The 12,716-nt window shown below is 43.0% G+C and overlaps 1 long non-coding RNA gene across 1 annotated transcript; it reads right to left on the reverse strand.

Moving 5' to 3' along the window:
• Positions 1-8,639: 8,639 nt before the first annotated feature.
• Positions 8,640-12,716, reverse strand: LOC139421506 (uncharacterized). Its single transcript, XR_011635639.1, has 5 exons — positions 12,196-12,716; positions 11,783-11,892; positions 11,531-11,602; positions 10,972-11,109; positions 8,640-8,874 (listed from the first exon to the last, which is right to left on the reverse strand). It is a non-coding gene; the product is annotated as an uncharacterized lncRNA (long non-coding RNA).

A 12,716-nucleotide genomic window follows, 5' to 3' on the forward strand; every position in this document is an offset into this window, starting at 1 on the left:
ATCTTAGCTAGCAAGTTAGACAAGCAGTCATCATCATTAATTAAGTCGACAATCTACTGGCAAATCCTTTTCAATTCTTGTCATATGAAGAGAAATTATAGAAAAAACGTATCAGTGCTCATCGGCCATTGGACATAAACATTACACAGAAAGTTGGAAATCGCAAATTCAACAATGAGTGGTTTGGAAGGAATCAGTGGCTAACTGCAAGTGTTGCAAAGCAATCACTAGCCTTCTATTTGTTGGAGAGGGTGTGTAGTCCAAGTCTGGGTTTAAGAGTATCTTTTCCAAACTTAAACGAATAAACATTCACACGCAACACAATAGGCCAGAAAAGGCTGAAAACATTGTCCATGCTGTCAATCCAGAATGACTTCTGCCGTGTTCAAAACAACTGGAAACTCGGAACTGGGAAATCTCAGACTTTAGTGAGTTCAAGTCAACTGGGAACTCTGGGAAAAAAAACAAGCTCCAACTGGGAAAATACGTTTTGAACGGTCATCCAACTCGCAATTCCATGTCGGGAGCTCCGACCTGAAGATCACTGACGTCCTGATTCAACCTTGTTTTTTTCTGAGTTCCCAGTTGTCTTGAAAGAACCATAAATCCAGAGAATGCCAGACAAGATTTGCCCACAAGAAGGACCCCCGTGCCACCTTCCTGTTCAAGTGAGCACAGCATAATAGTGAGTCCAAAAATGTATTTTATGCTGCTGCATAAATGATGTAATATGACAGGGACATATGTATACTGTAGCTAAGAAAGTAATACTAAGTGTATGTTGTGTAGTAAGCTGTTAGCAGCCCATGTGCTTCACACTAATAACTTGGTCCCTTTCCACCTCATAACTTAGCCTACTGTTCTGACTTGGTGGTGCACATGTAGTGTATAGCCTGTTTTAGACAGATGTAATCATTTAATATTTTAAGAGCTTTCATTGTCTGCTTATACAGTATGCCCCCTTTATTTATCTTACAGTTCTGACTTGGTGTACAGGAAAAATACTGTAAGAACGGCCCATGTTCTGAATTCTTTGGCTCTTCATTTCAAAATTGCTGAACAAATAGTTATATTGATGACATCCATCTTAGCTCACTCATTAATGTCTTAATCGAAATTACCATAGCCTCTTATCCGCTTATCGTTCCCTTATGCCATAGTTTGTACATCTCAATTGTCAGTAGAAACCACATTTGTTTAAACAAGTCAGCCATATCAGCTATGTTTTTTTTAAAGGCAGTAAATTAGGCTGAATTAACTGCTTCGCTGCCAGACAAGGCACAGCTGATAGCCAGGTGTTACGGTCGTAAGGATTCACTCCATGGTGCTGAAAGGAAGGCTCTGCTATTGGGACAGCTTTATGTAGGCCCTAACAGTTTTTGTGGCACCGTTTGTTACCGTTATAGTGGAATGAATGTATTGTTAGTGTTGTGGCTTTGCTGGCATGCATCAAAAACATTTTTGGGGAGTTTGCCCCACCAAGATTTACATACTAAAATCGCCACTGAGCCTCCTGTCCAAACTCCAGCCACTTGCATTGCTGAGCCTGAGCATTATCATTGCAATTTCAGTCATACAATATCAATACTATACTACGTATCATCATGTTTACTTCTGGTGTAATGGTGATGGGTATTTACCATGGAGAATGATTGAGGCTTCTAGTGGCCAAAAGGTTGTATTAACACAGGCAGCGCCATAGAGCTCGCCAGCTTGTAGTCCTCAAAAACAGAAATGAGTTACCTCAGGTTCCTTGAGCCATTTCTATTGGGAAAATGAATGGGGAAAGGATAAGGTTTTGTAATAAATGCCGAAAATAAGGTTAACACAAGCTTTGAAGATCAGAGATCTTATACTTTTTGTTCTATGAGATATCAGTCAGTTAACACAACCTTTATGAATTATGAAGTCTTTTATGTGCTTGAAGTGCATTTTTGATCACATAAATGCTTCAAAATTCACAAAAAGTGCCGTTAGCTGATGAAGATTACCTCATAGAACAAAATGTATCAAATCTCCTAAGCCTGTATTTACCACAGACCTTATTTTTCGTAAATGTGTATTTTTGCTGTCTTATGTTATTTCCCAACACCCGGGGCTATGAAACAGTTAATTAAAACAGAAAGAAAAACTGAAAACTCTCTCTCTGTCCTCTCTGTGGTTGTCCTCTCCTCATAATAGGACAGCAAACATTATCTGTGTGCATCTGTTTGTTTGACTCTCACTGTCTGTTTCGATGTTGTGCAACATCCTCTCTCTCTCTCTGTCTCTCTCGCTCTCTCAACTGTGTCTCTCTCTCTCTCAACTGTGTCTGCAGAGGTTTATCATAGCTTGTCAGAAAGGCTGATGCTCATTCTGCTGCCTCTACATTTACAAAAGGAAGTGAGACATGCCTTGGGAGTATTGTTGTCCGTCTCTGAGCCTTGCTTTTTAAAGTTTTTGTGCAAAGAAAGCGCCTGGCTGAGTTTAATGGGAGTTCTGCCTTAAGCAGGAAAAAAGGGGCTCCTTCTTTTTGTATCAAATATTCTGTCTAAAGTGTGTATGTGCATGTGCATGTCTGGGTGGGTCAGGATGGGTGCATGCATGGGCATGAGCGATTTGTGTTTGTGTGAGAAGAGCCCCTATAATTGAGTTGTGAAGCTACATTCCATCCAAAGTGCTTTCCCAACAGCTCCTTTCTTCAGCTCTGCAGCTGCAACTGTTCAGTCAGTGTGTTACTCACAGGAATCAGTCATGAAGCTGAGCAGAGAATGACACTGTCACACCCTGATCTGTTTCACGTGTCTTTGTGCCCCCCTCCGGGTGTCACCCATCTTCCGGGTGCATTTATACATGTATTCTCTGTTTGTCTGTTGCCAGTTCATTTTGTCTCGTCAAGCCTATCAGCGTTTTGTCAATGTTGCGGCTGCACTCTGGATGTGGGTTGAGGCCAATCTTCCACCGCTCTCACCTTGTCAGGGTCCATCTGAATATTCCCTGCAGTGATGATGTATCCTAGGAAGGAGATGGTGGAGCGATGGAACTCACATTTCTCCGCCTTCACGAAAAGCTGGTTCTCCAGGAGACGCTGGAGGACCTGTCGGACATGGAGGACGTGCTCTTGAGCTGACCGTGAATAAATGAGGATGTCGTCGAGGTAGACAAACAAAAATCGGTTCACAGCATGTCTCGGAGCACATCACGGACCAGGGTCTGGAACACTGCGTGAGAGTTGGTCAGTCCAAATGGCATCACCAGGTACTTATAGTGCCCGCTAGCCATGTTAAAGGCAGTCTTCCACTCATCTCCTTCCCGTAGCTGAACCAGATGGTAGGCGTTCCGAAGGTCCAACTTGGAGAAGATGATCGCCCCCTGGAGAGGCTCGAAATCTGAGGAGATGAGTGGTAGCAGGTAACGGTTTTTAACCATAATGTCATTGAGACCCCGGTAGTCGATACTCGGACACAAGATCTTGTCCTTCTTCTCCATAAAGAAGAACCCTGCGCCGGCAGTGGAGGAAGATGGACGCATATTCCTGCAGTGAGAGAGTCCTCAATATACCCCTCCATCGCCTTGGTCTCTAGACCCAAAAGGGAATAAAGTCTCCCTCGAGGCGGTGCGGTGCCCCGGGAGAAGATTGATAGCACAGTCATAGGGTTGATGCGGTGGAAGAGATGTGGCTTGGGCAGTGTTGAAAACCTCCTTTAAGTCCTGGTACTCCGTGGGAACGGCAGAGAGATCTATGGAGCTATAACCCACCCTACTCATTCTAGGGGCCAGTCTGTGGAGTTATAGCCCACCCTACTCATTCTGTGGAGCTAAGGTTTTTCCCAAGCCAATCTCCGGGATCTCCAGCATAGTGCTCAGGAGGAGGTAAGAGAGGTTCTTGGGAAGGCAGGGTAGATTGGGGAGAAACGCCACTGGTAGTGGGGTAATTGACAGTCTGGGGGGTTACTGTAGTGGCGGGCTGCATCACAGACAATCCTCGGAATTGCTCCAGCAATATGTTGAAGGCACAATCCTGGCGTTCCGCCAAGGTCTAGAATCCTTCCATAAGACCTTGAAGTAACTCTTGAAGTGTCTTCCAATGGTGGCTCCCTGGGAGGAGATGGCGTTGCGGAGCTGATCGGAGTCTGCTAGGTCAGTCATGGCCAGTTTGTACGACTCATCACGACTCAGGATATGACCCAGATGCAGACACGGGAGGCGGATAGTACAGTTCTCACATGATTCATTAGAAACACGGTTTGTGTTCAGGTTAGAGTCAGGCAGATACAGGACGCTAGGAAGGCTCAGGGTCAAGGCAGGCAGAATGGTCATAACCGGGAAAAACTAGGAAACAGAACTAGAGGAACAGGAAGGTGAGAAAGAATGCTGGTAAGACCTGACAAGACAAGACAAACTGGCAAACAGAGAATACAGGGATAAATACACACAAGATAATGGGAAGATGGACGACACCTGGAGTGGGGTGGAGACAAGCACAAAGACAGATGAAACAGGTCAGGGTGTGACAATTACTCAGGGTGTATGCAGGTACAAAAGGATAGCCACAATGTTCAACTCACAAGCAGGAGAATCCAGAGTGGGAAAGGAACAAGTGGTTTTCTGTATGTGTTTGTGAACAATGCCCCAGGACCAGCTTGCTTAGGGGTCTCTTCTCTACCTTAATCTCTATGTAGGTGAAAGCTTTGTTATGGAAGGTTTGGGAATCACTTCCTTTTAGATGGTTGTAGAATTTAACAGCTCTTTTCTGGATTTTAATCATTAGCGGGTAACGGCCTAATTCTGCATTATTTGGTGTTTTACGTTGTACATGGAGGATGTTTTTGCAGAATTCTGCATGCAAAGTCCCATTTAGTGAATTCTTGGTTGGTGAGCAGACCCCGACCTCACAACATTGAAAGGCAATGGGTTCTATAACCGATTCAATAATTTTTAGCTTGATCATAAATGGGATGTCGAATTGTATGTTATTTTGATGACGTAGAAGACCCTTCTTGCCTTGTCTCTCAGATCGTTCACAGCTTTGTGGAAGTTACCTGTGGTGCTGATGTTTAGGCTGAGGTAGGTATAGTTTTTCGTTTGCTCTTGGGCAACAGTGTCTAGATGGAATATGTATTTGTGGTCCTGGCAACTGGACCTTACTTTAAAACACCATTATTTTTGTTTTACTGAAATGTACTGTCAAGGCACAAGTCTTTCTTTTTTTAACCCCTTTTCTCCCAAATTTCGTGGTATCCAATTGGTAGTTACAGTCTTTTCACATCGGGAGAGGCGAAGGTCGAGAGCCGTGCGTCATCCGAAACACAACCCAGCTTCTTGACACAACGGCCGCTTAAACCAGAAGCCAGCCGCACCAATGTGACGGAGGAAACACCTGGCAACCGTGTCAGCGTGCATTGCGCCCGGCCCGCCACAGGAGTCGGTAGTGCGCAATGGGACAAGAACGTCCCTGTCGGCCAGACCTTCCCCTAACCCGGACGACGCTGGGCCAATTGTGCGCCGCCCAATGGGTCGCCTGGTTGTGGCCGACTGCGACAGAGCTTGGACTCTAACCAGGATCTCTAGTGGCACAGTTTAGACCACTGCGCCACTCGGGAGGCCAGGGCCCAGGTCTGACAGGATCTGTGCAGAAGATCTAGGTGCTGCTGTAGGTCCTCCTTGACTGGGTACAGAAGGGTACCAGATCATCAGCAAATAGTAGACATTTCACTTCAACTTCTAGGAGGTTGTCTGTTTGACATTTTTAGATTTGATAGGGAAGCTGAAAGGTCAAATATACTGTTTAGGCTTTCTACTGCCGAGTTTACACCTTCACCATTACTCTCTCAACTGTGTCTGCAGAGGTTTATCATAGTTTCTCAGAAAGGCTGATGCTCATTCTGCTACCTCTCCATTTACAAAAGGATGTGAGACATGCCTTGGGGGTATTGTTGTTGGTCTCTGAGCCTTGTTTTTTAAAAGTTTGTGTGCATTAAAGAAAGCACCTGGCTGAGTTTAATGGAAGTTGTCTTAAACAGCAGGAAAAAAGGGGCCCCTTCTTTTTGTATCAAAGATTTTGCAAGTGTTCTGTCTAAAGTGTGTGTGTGCATATATTGGCATACATACAGTGGGGCAAAAAAGTATTTAGTCAGCCACTAATTGTGCAAGTTCTCAACTTAAAAAGATGAGAGAGGCCTGTAATTTTCATCATATTTTCATCATATATTTAACTATGACAAAAAATCCAGAAAATCACATTTGTAGGATTTTTAATGAATTTATTTGCAAATTATGGTGGGAAATAAGTATTTGGTCACCTACAAACAAGCAAGATTTCTGGCTCTCACAGGCCTGTAACTTCTTCTTTAAGAGGCTGCTCTGTCCTCCACTCGTTACCTGTATTAATGGACCTGTTTGAACTTGTTATCAGTATAAAAGACACCTGTCCACAACCTCAAACAGTCACACTCCTAACTCCACTATGGCCAAGACCAAAGAGCTGTCAAAGGACACCAGAAACAAAATTGTAGACCTGCACCAGGCTGGGAAGACTGAATCTGCAATAGGTAAGCAGCTTGGTTTGAAGAAATCAACTGTGGGAGCAATTATTAGGAAATGGAAGACATACAAGACCACTGATAATCTCCCTCGATCTGGGGCTCCACACAAGATCTCACCCCGTGGGGTCAAAATGATCACAAGAACGGTGAGCAAAAGTCCAAGAACCACACGGGGGGACTTCGTGAATGACCTGCAGAGAGCTGGGACCAAAGTAACAAAGCCTACCATCAGTAACACACTACGCCGCCAGGAACTCAAATCCTGCAGTGCCAGACGTGTCCCCCTGCTTAAGCCAGTACATGTCCAGGCCCGTCTGAAGTTTGCTAGAGAGCATTTGGATGATCCAAAAGAAGATTGGGAGAATGTCATATGGTCAGATGAAACCAAAATATAACTTTTTGGTAAAAACTCAACTTGTCGTGTTTGGAGGACAAAGAATGCTGAGTTGCATCCAAAGAACACCACACCTACTGTGAAGCATGGGGGTGGAAATATCATGCTTTGGGGCTGTTTTTCTGCAAAGGGACCAGGACGACTGATCCGTGTAAAGGAAAGAATGAATGGGTCGTGAGATTTTGAGTGAAAACCTCCTTCCATCAGCAAGGGCATTGAAGATGAAACGTGGCTGGGTCTTTCAGCATGACAATGATCCCAAACACACCGCCCGGGCAAACGAAGGAGTGGCTTCGTAAGAAGCATTTCAAGGTCCTGGAGTGGCCTAGCCAGTCTTCAGATCTCAACCCCATAGAAAATCTTTGGAGGGAGTTGAAAGTCCGTATTGCCCAGCAACAGCCCCAAAACAGCACTGCTCTAGAGGAGATCTGCATGGAGGAATGGGCCAAAATACCAGCAACAGTGTGTGAAAACCTTGTGAAGACTTACAGAAAACGTTTGACCTCTTGTCATTGCCAACAAAGGGTATATAACAAAATATTGAGATAAACTTTTGTTATTGACCAAATACTTATTTTCCACCATAATTTGCAAATAAATTCATTAAAAATCCTACAATGTGATTTTCTGGATTTTTTTTTCTCATTTTGTCTGTCATAGTTGAAGTGTACCTATGATGAAAATTACAGGCCTCTCATCTTTTTAAGTGGGAGAACTTGCACAATTGGTGGCTGACTAAATACTTTTTTTGCTCCACTGTACATATAGTTGATGTGTGTAATTAATATGAGTGATTTGGCTCAGTTGTAGGCCTACCCAGTAGCTGCAGACATAAATATTAAATTGAACTACAACTTACTTATGACAGAAGTCTTCCTGTAGGAAACAGAAAGAAAAAGGATAGCTGTTGAGAATCAGACAGCAGTGCAGCTCTGCAGCAATTGCAAAATACTCCCCACACTGGGGATGGTAACAGTCAGCACTCAGGGATCTCTACACAAGATTACATCAGAGAAACTCATAACGGCTGCATGGTTTTTATTTACAAGATGCAGTATGTACAAAAGTTCATAGAAAAAAAAAACATTCATTGAAGACCAACAAACAAATATTCAAATTCCACTGCAATGTAAACATCATATGAATTTGATCAGAAATATTGGACAATAATTTATGTTCTGTATCTTGCTCAATATAAAACACTTGTTAGTGTTTAGTTAGCTTTCATAGAATATGGCTTTTTATACATATGGCTATGCTGTACGTAATGGTTTATTATGGAGATAATAGAACTCTGGTGTGCAGACAGTAAATTAAAAGGTTGTTATTCTATACATAATCTTGACTGCAGTTGTACATTCAGTGCAACAATTAAGTGTGCATGTCAGTCACTTGATTGACAAAGCTTACTGTATTAGAACAGCTAGAATGGACAGATTGAGAAGAAAAAGCCAACAAGTGCTCCAAACCATTTTGTGTGCGCCATTAGAGATCCACTTCAGTAACTTTAGCAACAGCTCTACAGTAGCATCCAGGCAGTCCACATAACAGGAGGCTCCAATGTAGGCCGTCATTGTAAGTAAGAATTTGTTCTTAATTGACTTGACTAGTTAAATAAAGGTTTAAAAAAAAAGATCCAGAAAGAACTAATAGGAGCCCACCTTTGGATGGTGGGCTCCTATTGGTTGGTGGAGGTGTGTGTAACCTCATCCCTATTTCCCCTTCATTCTCCATGTGAACTGCTCGTGTGGTTAATAACCTCACTTTTTTACTTTCCAGAGCTGCCCTTTCTTCCTCCCCAGCAGGAGAGGCCAGAGTGGGGAAGGGACAAGTGTCCACCGGGGTCGAGCACCCCAGCTCCAGCCATTTGGAGAAAACAGATGAAGTGAAGTTGAGAAGTTTCTCTGGAGAGGAGGAGACAGAGGGAAGAACTGAAGGGTCAGGATCCTCAAATCTCTGTGAGAGGGATGTGATAAGGGAGGAGAGGAAAGGGGGATAAGGGAGGAGAGGAGTTGTTATTAAACAAACATACAGTGCAAGCACTGTCATTGATTGATAGCCGGTTCTCTGGGGAGTTAACCTCTGTGATATACATTGCATACATTATAGGTGACCTAAACAGGAAAACTATGCACCGGTCATTGCATAGTCAAGCCACATGGTCAGGAAAAAAACAGGGATGCAAACTGGTGAGGGCCCAAAAAGGTGAAACTTTCCCCCCCTCCCTGAAACATGCAAAAAAAATCCCTGCTGGGGGGAAATGCAGGTTTAAACTAATTAAACAACAAATAATATGATCTACATGATCAGTCACTGTGTGCAAAATAAAAAAAGTGGTTAAAGTGAACCTAACTCACAGCTAAAAAAATGTAAAGCAAGAAATCCAATGTTATTTGTTGCCTAGACTTTACTGCAAATGACACTTAAGTCTTGAGAAAAAAACAATATACTAATATTGCAGTTAGCCATGACAGCCTTTATAATGGAATGCTTGTGACCACACACACATCTAAACATTGCACTTAGGAAAAAAACAAACATATTTAGTACAAATAGAAAGAAACAAACAGGCATTCTATTTTTGCTCTATTATAGCGGCCACTATGGTAGACATTGATCCAGTGCACAAGGCTACATGTGTGCAAAAATAACGTTCACTGAGTAAAAAATTAAATAATCCCCACTCACTCACACAGTTTGTTACTGTTAAATTCAACACAACAAAAGCAATATCTTTGGGCTACACTGCACATTAATACACTGTACACTTTCTGCCTGAGTACATCTGTTCTTCAATGTGCCAGCAGAGCATGATACCTTTTGTTGGCATAATTGATCTCTTTCAGGCAGAGTACTACACCTGGCATAGCCCTTTTTATCCACTGGCGCCGGATTGAAAAAGTGAGAAAGTGTGTGGTGTTCCATTCACCTCTATAGTGACATCCAGTTTAAAACAGGCCCAGCTTCAGCTCCACTTAACTGCTTAATTAACAAGTAGCGCCTCATTTTCACCTAATTCTCCTATTCTGAAAATTAACCACATACTGTACTGTAGAGGGAAAATATTAGTTCACAGATAGTAGTTAGTTCGTTTTCTAGTTAACGATAACGTTTCAAATTGCCAGAGTCCAGTAAGCAACTAACGTTTTATAACTTGAGGAACGGCAAGGAGTCGTATAAAGTTACCAGTTAATACTGGTAACTGGTTAGGTTACTAACGTTAGCTCATCTGATGTTGTAGCTGTCTGACTTCATTAGCCAGCTAATTTTCACACCATAAACTCAATTATTTGATCAGTTAAGTTGGCTAATGTTGCTCAACATTTCCCTGGCTAGCTAACGGGTAATTCGATACAGCTAACGTTAGCAAGATACTTAAAATATTTGTTTCACCACACTTTCTCCCTCACCTCAAACTTTCCAAATACCAGTTGTTTTTCGGTTACAGCTCATGAAGTACACTTCATCACCTTCTCACCCCCGTGGTCAGGCTTCTCACCTACATCTCGTTATCGTTCAGGGGATGCGCTGCTGTAAATGAACTTGCAACCTGCCAACCTGCCGGTTGTTGTCTCTTCTCTCTTCAGTCGGGTGCTGCATTCTGTTATGTGAACGGTTGGCTAAGCCTTGAAAAAACGTTATTCTCCCCTGTTTTAACCATTTTCTGTCATTTTTTTACTACAACAACATGGCATCTTTATAGTGTTTTGTTGCATTTGCTAGGGCATAGTTGTTTTATGTTTTACATAACTTAGTCCAAAATGTTTAAGGCTGCTGTGTCCGTCTCTTTTGAGTACATGCTGCTACTTGTTCACCCCCACTGGCAACCTACAGTACACTATCTATCCAAAACAGTTCATTTAGACTACTAGAGTCATAGCCTCGGAAAGTAGTTTGGGGAAGAAAGATTTTCCGGCAATACAGACGGCTATATTGTTTCGCTAATACAGGACCAATGCACGACTTTAGTAAAAAAGTGGGGGGGACCCTCGGCCCCAAACATCCCGCGGCTATGACTAGAGTATGTCCACGACATGGTAAGGTTATACCTACCCATTTTGTCATACCCCTGTCACCCAGGGCTTGTATAAGGTTGGAGATGAATTCGAAGCTATGATGCTCTGGCCACAGCTGGCTGCGGAGCTGGAGCCAGGAGTCAGAGAGAACAGTCGCAGCTCGGAACACACAACACTGGAGGGACAGCCGAGGCAGAAGCAGGATTTTAGACACAGAGGTTACGCTGATGATTTGAATAGACGGAGCACCACACAGAGCTGATCATCATTGTGCTAATCAGAGGCTATTGATGATCCTGCCCAGTAACGCTGACAACAACACAAATTTAGACTTTAGAGTGCTGGAACCAGTGGAGGCTGCGGAGGGGAGGACGGCTCATAAAATGTTTGGAAGGGAGCGAATGGTTGATACCATTCCACAAACTCCGCTCCAGCCATTACCACGAGCCGGTCCTCCCGCATTGCTCAACAGAGAATCAGAATTAAGGATTTAATGATAGACATAGCAGATACACTAAGTGTGACATGTTTGTATAAAACACGAGAATAAATCATTTATTAAAATGGTGTCATTTAATCAATAGATGGTGCCTCACCGGATCAGTGTTGCACAGCAGGTTGACATTGTAGTGGTGGGAAATCCTATAGTCTTTAGGGAACACCTTACGCTTGGAGGAAAAAACTGGTTCAGGAATCACAGTATTCACAAGAGTATCTATGCCAATAGACAAAAAATCGAATTGATAAAAAAATGTAACCACTAGGAAGTGAACGCATATTTGTTTAAACCACTGTCATTACTCAGGGTGCATGCAGATACAAAAGAATAGCCACAACGTTCAACTCACAAATCCAGCGTGGTCTGAGTTAAGGGTGGTTTGAAGATTATCGACAACCCCCCTCAAAAAGTAATCACATCCGCTACCTTGGAGTGTCAATATTGATAGCAACAGAAAAACTGTGAGAGATCGAAGTAAAGAGAGAGAGAGAGAGATGCAGCAGGTTAATGGATGAAAAATGTATGTGTCCTGCCCATGTGGTTCCAGCCACATGCTTAATGAGAAACATCATGACTTCATGTTAACTTGTTGCTTTAATTAATAGTTTGAGCAAATTAACTACAAATCCAAATTACAGAACCACTATATGAATTACAGTACAATGGTAATGTTGTCAAATGAATTAAACAATTACAAATCCACGAATCAATCAATTAACTTTTGCATACTCTGAATTTATGTCATCACTGAATTCCTCTTACCTGATCGTGACATCCTTTTATCTTCATGAGAAAGGCCACTTCTCCATTTCTGTGTTTGAAAGCATGCAATACGCAGCTGAAATAAGTCCTTTGGTCTGACTAGGCAAAGTTTCCTCAGCGGTTCCGTCAAGTGTGTGTCTTTTCTTTTTCCTCTACTGTTGAGACTCCAGCTTAGTCGACCTCTTTTTTTAGAATTCCTCCTTTTGTCTCCCTGGTACTTTCCAAATCTCCACACCCCCTTCTCTCATTCAATCTGCACTGTGCTCTCACTTTGGATTTTCCCACCTCCCAGTTTGTCAAACTGCAGCCTTTCCCTTTCTTTCTCCCCCTCCCTCTCTCTCTGTCTGTCTGTCTGTCAGTCTCTCTCTCTCTCCCCTGTTGACCCAGTATATTACAGACCTCACTCTCTTCTCACCCTTTAAATGGCTAATGGACAGAGTGAGAGAAACAGACCCACTATCTCTCTCTCGCCCTCTGGGCAGTCTGTCTGTGTGAGCTCAGGCAGAGGCTAGCCTGAAAGT

Source organism: Oncorhynchus clarkii, chromosome 2 (assembly GCF_045791955.1).
Source record: "Oncorhynchus clarkii lewisi isolate Uvic-CL-2024 chromosome 2, UVic_Ocla_1.0, whole genome shotgun sequence".
NCBI lineage: Eukaryota > Metazoa > Chordata > Actinopteri > Salmoniformes > Salmonidae > Oncorhynchus > Oncorhynchus clarkii.